The sequence below is a fragment of the Myotis yumanensis genome, unplaced genomic scaffold, assembly GCF_028538775.1.
Source record: "Myotis yumanensis isolate MYYU_CA2020_CCGP unplaced genomic scaffold, mMyoYum1.0.hap1 SCAF_2, whole genome shotgun sequence".
In the NCBI taxonomy this organism is placed as follows: domain Eukaryota; kingdom Metazoa; phylum Chordata; class Mammalia; order Chiroptera; family Vespertilionidae; genus Myotis; species Myotis yumanensis.
In genome coordinates, this window is record NW_027223753.1 from 4334938 (window position 1) to 4342002 (window position 7065).

Sequence of the window (7065 nt, forward strand, 5' to 3'; positions counted from 1 at the left end):
TTGAGGGGGGTGGCTGGGGGCATGGGGGTGTGGGTGGGGGTGCAGAGGTGAACAAAATGGGGATCTGCTGTGAGAAGGGCGCAGGGTCACATGGCGGGGGGCGGGGCGGCCTCCCCGGCCTGAAGTGCAGGGCTCAGGGCAGGGCAGCCACACCACCTGGAGAGGATACAGGAGGTCCAGCTCCTGCAGGGATGACTGAGCCGGGCTGGGATGCTGGGATCTGGGATGCTAGGATGCTGGGATCTGGGATGCTAGGATGCTGGGGGGCTGGGGAGCTGGAGGGCTGGGATGCTGGGGGGTTAGGATTCTGGGGGCTGGGATGCTGGGGGCTGGGATGCTGGGATGCTGGGGGGCTGGGATGCTGGGATGCTGGGATGCTGGGATGCTGGGGGCTGGGGGGCTGGGATGCTGGGATGCTGGGATGCTGGGGGGCTGGGATGCTTGGATGCTGGGGGGCTGGGATGCTGGGAGACTGGGGGGCTGGGATGCTGGGGGATATGATGCTGGGGGGCTGGGATGCTGGGGGGCTGGGGGGATAGGATGCTGTGGGGCTGGGATGCTGGGGGGCTGGGAAACAGTGTCCGCCCAGTGGTGGGCCCATCACAGAGGGTGGGGAAGGACAGAGCAGATGGACAGGGTGTGACCAGAGTGGGGAGAGGCAGAAGGAAGCCGGGGCGGGTGGGGTGCGGGCTGCGGGCGGAGGAGTGACCAGCCTGGAACATGCTGGGACAGTTCTGGCTTCGTCTGTAGGTGGTTGTGAGCCATGGAGAGTTGAGGGGAGGGACCAGGCCCAGACATGTGGTGGCAGCACGCTGAGATGTGGGCTGGGAGAGGCTGGAGCGGGGGCCACTGGAGGGCTAGTGAGGGGGCCAGGTCAGGGCGGGAACCCGTGAGATGGCTGTGGTCACCATGCTAATGACAGCGCCCCGCTGAGAGCTGCCCTTGTGATGGGCGTGACGTGAGCACTGCACGGTGAGCTGTCTCACTTTACGTCAGAACCACAGCCTAAGTGGCAGGTCTGCTATCGCCCCATCTCACAGATGAGGAAACTGAGGCTCAGAGAAGGGAAGGGCTTGTGGTCACGCAGGGCCAGGATTGCGCCCATTCTGTCTGGTGGGAAAGCAGAACTGCCTGAAGCCCAGTAAGGGGGGGGGGGGGGGGGGTGGAGGGAGGAGGAGGGAGGGGGAGGGAAGGGGAGGGAGGGCTCCTGGGGGACAGGTGACAGGGACTGAGATGGGGACAGCAGGTGCGGGCAGGAGCGTGTAACGAGGTTGCTTGGGGCCAAATGGCAGCTGGCACCGGCAGGGGGGCTGGACGCACTGCCAGTCTGGGTCCGAGGGTCACAGGGCAGATGCTTATGAGGCAATAAGCATTGTGTTCATACAACTTATTTATTTATTTTTTTTCATTCAAATTATTTCCTTGGGATAAATCCCCAGGATTCAGGGTTTGGGATCTGCTGACAGAGCCGCACTCCACGCTCCTGCAGGAGCACTAACGCACCCCGCCCACCCCCCACCCCCGCCACCCCCCAGCATGAATGGTTTGGGGTCTGTAGGGAAAAAGTCTTAATTTTTGTGCCCTGACTCTGCCTCGATTTTTTTTTCTCTTTTAAACCAGGTCCAAGTTATTGTTTTACTGAGAAGAATATTTACATTTCAAAGCATCGCCTTTATGCACCTCCCTTCCTCTAGTGTTTGTTTGTTTAATTTTTCATTTATGTGCAGTTTGCTTCATTTCACAAGTTTTGCGACGTGGCCGTTTCTCCCCAGTGACCTCTTTTAAAGAGCCGGGCAGGGTGAGTGGGAGGTTGGGCTTACTCTCTTCTAGAAGCTCCAAGTTAGGAGGAAAAAGAAAAAATTAAATAGACGCCAGGGAGGGTGACATCCACCTTCCGGTGGATAATTCATTCTCGCTGGCCGGAGGAGAGACTCGGTGCGCGAGGTCCCTGGGTGGGGAGCCGCGGGAGATCTCTGAATTGACTTAGAGTCGTGCTGGCAAACGGTGGCCGGCCCTGGAGTTTTCTCCAGGATAAAATAACTAACTCGGTGACTGGGACATTCCTCCTGGCCTCCGGTGAGATTCAAGAGTCCTACCTAAGAATTGTGGACGGAAGGGGCCACGGGCTGACCTGACAAGCTCAGGGGGGGCCTGCATGGCAGGGTCTTGCAAACTCAGAGGCCTAAAGTCACCACAAGGGATGGTCTGGAATTAAACTTTAACTAAAAGCAGTGATGGTGGGTAGTCACCTCCTAGGCCGGTATCTTCCCTGACAAGGTCAGTCTTTACCTTACCTGGCCCATTATCTTTCTGCATCTAAGATAACATTCCTTTGAAATGTCAGAGGAACTGGTGACTTCCCTTCCCTCCCCCCACCCCTCCCGGGACAACCAAATGCCCTGGGCACCAGGACAGATACCACAAATTCCTTCACTGTTATTGTTATCTTGTTCATTGTTGGCTGTGAACTATCCTGCACCCACCTGAGTAGAAGTGTGTGTCTATCACTTTACTTTTCATCCACTCCCAGCGATTCTTCACCCCCGCCCCCCGCCCTCCCAACCACCATTTGCTTTCTCTCGCCTCCCTAATTTATCACCAGCGGATTTCATGTGACCCACTTAGGTCTCCTCCTTTGAATGTAAAATATAAAACAAGGTGAGGCACCTCCGGAGCGTTATCTCAATACGCTGAGCCTGCTTCCCTGTAATTGTCCACAGTTTGGCTCAAATAAACTCACAAGAATTCTCGTTTTCTGTTTTAAATATTGCAGGTTTCTTTTTAAAAAATATATTTTTATTGATTTCAGCGAGGAAGGGAGAGGGGGAAAGAGATGGAAACATCAATGATGAGAAAGAATCATTGATTGGCTGCCTCCTGCATGCCCCCTACTAGGGATCGAGCCCGAAACCCAGGCATGTACCCTTGACCGGAATCGAGCCCGGGACCCTTCAATCCGCAGGCCGACGCTCTATCCACCGAGCCAAACCGGCCAGGGCTCACAAAAATTCTTCACAGGTTTGAATGTTTCTTGTGTTAACATTACTGATGACCTAAATTCTTCGGAAATCTCTCCGCTGGCCCAGAAAAGAGCAAATAAAATCAGTCTAGCATTTAGAAGTACCCATGACTCTGAAGTAAAACATTCAAACCTGTAAAGAATTTTTGTGAGTTTATTTGAGCCAGACTGTCGACAATCGCCAGGAAGCAGAGTCTCAGCGGATTGGGATAGCGCTGGAGAGATTGGTGGGTTTTCACCTTGTTTTCTGCCTTACATTCAAAGGAGGGTACGCAGGTGGGTTACATGAAATCCATTGGTGATAGATTAGGGAGGAGGGAGAAGGCATAGGGTGGGGGGAACCTCTGGGATTGGATAAAAAATGAAGTGACAGACACATGCTTCTTTTACACAGGTGGGTGGGCGCGGGATAGTTAACAGTCCACAATTAACAAGATAACTACCGTGGAGGGGGGAGGTGAGAGGGGGGTTGTGTTCTTTGTTGTGCCCGGAGGGGTCCGGAAAAAGGGAAGTTGCAAGTCACCCTGACATTCCACAGGGATGTCATCTTACTTAGATGCAAAGAGACAATCCGCCCAGTAAAGGTGGAAGCTGATCTTTGTCAGGGAAGGTCCTGGCCTAGGACATGACTACCCACTGTAAACTGCTTTTTAATTACGGGTTTGCGTTTCAGACCAGCCTTTGTGGTGACCTTAGGTCACTTGGGTTTGCAAGACGCAGGCCTCCCCGAGTGAGTCAGGTTGGCCTGTGGCCCTTGTTCGTCCGCAGTGTAAACCACGGGCTTCGAATAAGATGTCCCGTCCTGGCCAGGGTGGCCCAGTGGTTGGAGGCATTCCAGGCACCAAAAGGTCACAGGTTCCATTCCCAGTCAGGGCACACGCCCAGGTTGTGGGCTCCGTCCCTGGCCAGGACACATGTGACAGGCAACGAATTGATGTTTCTCTCTCTCTCTCCCCGCTTCCGCCTGAAAACAATAAAACCAAGCCAAAACAGAAACGGAAAGAATCCTTACATCTCTGGATCAAATCTGCACTTTCAGCGGCATACCTGTTCCTCAAACCAGGGGCAGCCTGGGGAATGCTGTTCTATTTAAATGCCTTTCTCAACCCCTCTTGGCTTTCCCAGCCTCGGACCTGCTTTCTCATCCTCACAGATGAGCCAGAGATTGCTAAGGAGTGCCGCCCCTTCCCTACGAACAAACAAACCACCCACGTGGCCCACCCGCCTGCCCTGCTCTCCTGCCCTGCTCTCCTGCCTTGCTCTCCGCTTCATAAAAATTCCCTCAGGGACCCCTGCCCGCCTGCCCACAGCCTTACCGCCACCAGCCAATTCTTCCCGCTTGCTCTCTGCCCCTTCCTTCCTTCCTTCCTTCCTTCCTTCCTTCCTTCCTTCCTTCCTTCCTTCCGAGTCAGCTCCTGGTGGGGGAAGGCCCTCCTCTGTGTCCTCCCCCCCCCCCCCCCCCCCCCCCCCCCCCGCATCGTGTGCCTCTCCCCACAGGTATCGCTTCAGATTCACTGGTCTCTTATTTGCCCACTGTCTGTCTTTCCAGTGGGACTGAGCCTGATGGAGGCAGATCGTCTCCCCTCCTGTGATGAAGACCAACAGGAGGTGCCCAGCCATGAGAATGATCTGCAGTTAAACATGAGGCGGGACCTAGTTTCCACCACGGTGAGGGGTGCAGTGCCCTGGAGCATGACAGTGAGAAAGGGTGAGATGGAGATGGCTCCTCACTGGCCCACTCACCGGGCGGGCGGTTATGGGGAGAGGGAGAGGAAGGGGAGAGGGAGAGGAAGGGGAGAGGGAGAGGAACGTCAGCCTCAGGGGGGCCATGGCTTCGGGGGCTCTTTGTTATGGCAACTCGGCCTTTACCTCCCTGACACAGGAAGGATCCATCCTTCTGGGAAGACTCCCCCAGGTGCTGGCTTTGAATTGGACAGTGAAGATTCCACAGGCGTTTGTCAACCGCCAGGTGGGTGCAAATTCCAGAAAGAGGGAACCGTGCTGTGTGCCAGCGTCTGGAGGGAGGAGAGCGTGGCCCAGTGAGCCCAGCCTGGCGTGTCTGCGTCAGGACCTCCGCTTCTTGAATGCAGGTCCCGGGGCTCCCTCCACTCCCCGCCCCGACACCATCACGCAGACCTTCTGGGTCAGAATCCACAGGGGCCGGGCCGAGGAGCCTGAGTTTACCCAGCGCCTCGGGTCGGCGAGCCCAGGAATCGCTGAGCTGGGCCTGCAGGCGTCAGAGATCTGAGCCAGAAGTCCATGGTCCTGGATCCCATCATGAACTTGAACTTTTTTAACACCGCAGGCCACTCACTTCTTTTCTTTTTGCGGGGGAGAGGTCGCACTGTTTTAGAAATTTGATGAAAAGTATAACCTTTTTCTCAGAACATGCTCCCTCCTCCCCTGACATCTATTTTTAAAAAAATATATATTTTATTGATTTCTTTACAGAGAGGAAGGGAGAGGGATAGACAGCTAGAAACATTGATGAGAGAGAAACATCGATCAGTTGCCTCCTGCACACTCCCTACTGGGGATGTGCCCGCAACCAAGGTACATGCCCTTGACCGGAATCGAACCCGGGACCTTTCAGTCCACAGACCAACGCTCTATCCACTGAGCCAAACCGGTCAGGGCTATTTTCTTTTTTCAGGCACCAAGGGTCCTCTTTGAATCCAGCGGAAGGACCATGGGGACAGATTTCAGTCAAGACACGGACCTGATCAAAGATCGCTCTCCTGGCAGGAGGGGACGAGCGTCTCATAATGACACCCACCTGAGACGGGCTAACGAGAACATAGCCAAATCCAGTCCCTGCCTGCGCACGGGAGCCCCACTCACACGAGAATCCGAGTCCCCACGCCGCATCCACGAGAGAGGATGGGGGAGAGGGGGAGAGGGTGTCCTGAGCGGGGCGTCACCCGGGGGCTTCAGAGGAGAGAACGGGCAATAAGAAGAGCAGATGGCCAGGAAGGAGAAGTTTGCCCTGCCGTACAGACAGGTCAAAAGACGTTACCCCTGGAGATCACGCTGATGATGGGCAAGGCTCCCGACGGACAGTCTCTGAGGGAGAGGTGAAAGTTCCCCCCGAACCCGAACCCACAGGGTCTCCGTTGCCTTCAGCTCAAAATAACTCACATGCCCAGTGGCTCATGTGGGGAAGGCCTGCCCTGAGCCCCCACATGGGCAAAGGGCTCCGGGTGGAAGCCCAGCTCACAGGCAGGCGGGGATGGAGGTCTGAGCCAGGAGGAGCCCTGAGGAGGAGGTGGATGAGTCAGAAGGGAGGAAGCAGGGCGTGTGGCCAATCACTGGGCAAGGGTCTGGCTGGGGTGGGATCAAAGGTGAGAGTGCAGGGACCGTGGCCGCAGCTGTGCGACAGGACGGGTGTACAGTCATGTGTGGGAGGACGGCCAGGGATCCGGGAGCGACGCCTAGAGACGCGGGGGCCTGGGGCGGACGCGGGGAGGCGGCCCTGGGTGGAGAGTCCATGCGGGCTGAGTAGGGCCACGGCTGACACAGGGAGTCCATGGCCTCCTGCACGGAGAGGCTGGGAATGAGACAGAGGCAAAGCCCGGGAGACCGGCCTCTGGAGGGCGGCGGAGAGGAGCCGGGAAAGGGGGGAGTCAGAGCAGAGAGACAAAGAGACGGAGAAACCCCGGACAGGAAGGTCCAGCCGGACGAACCTGCAGCCCTCCCATCGGGCGGCCGAGGTCCCTGGACGTCCTTAAGAGAGGTTGTTTGTGGGGTTTTTGTGTGTGTTTTTTTTGCTAACTGTGCCATGCATGTCCTTGTCTTAGCAAAACACAGCCAAGCATGTAGAGATCAGGAGCTGTGAAGTCTGCAATTTACTTGCAAATGGTTTGGGAAGCAAATACATATATATACGTACATACAAATATACACATAGATACACACACATATATATCCTATGTAATAAAGAGCTAATATGCAAATGGTCATCATGCCCTCATGCCGTCACGCGGAAATAGGCTCAGACACCCAACACTGGGGAGAGAGGAATGGGGACCAGCCAGACTGCGGCCTGG

At 55.9% G+C, this 7065-nt stretch overlaps 1 long non-coding RNA gene across 1 annotated transcript in view; it reads left to right on the forward strand.

Annotated features, from left to right (window-relative positions):
- The window catches only part of LOC139001606 (uncharacterized), a 73457-nt gene extending 67567 nt beyond the window's left edge, over positions 1–5890 (forward strand). The window contains exons 2-4 of the long non-coding RNA XR_011470074.1: positions 4569–4727; positions 4902–4988; positions 5673–5890. This is a non-coding gene — a long non-coding RNA (uncharacterized lncRNA). The remainder of the gene's footprint in view (positions 1–4568; positions 4728–4901; positions 4989–5672) is intronic.
- The last annotated feature ends 1175 nt before the right edge of the window (positions 5891–7065 follow it).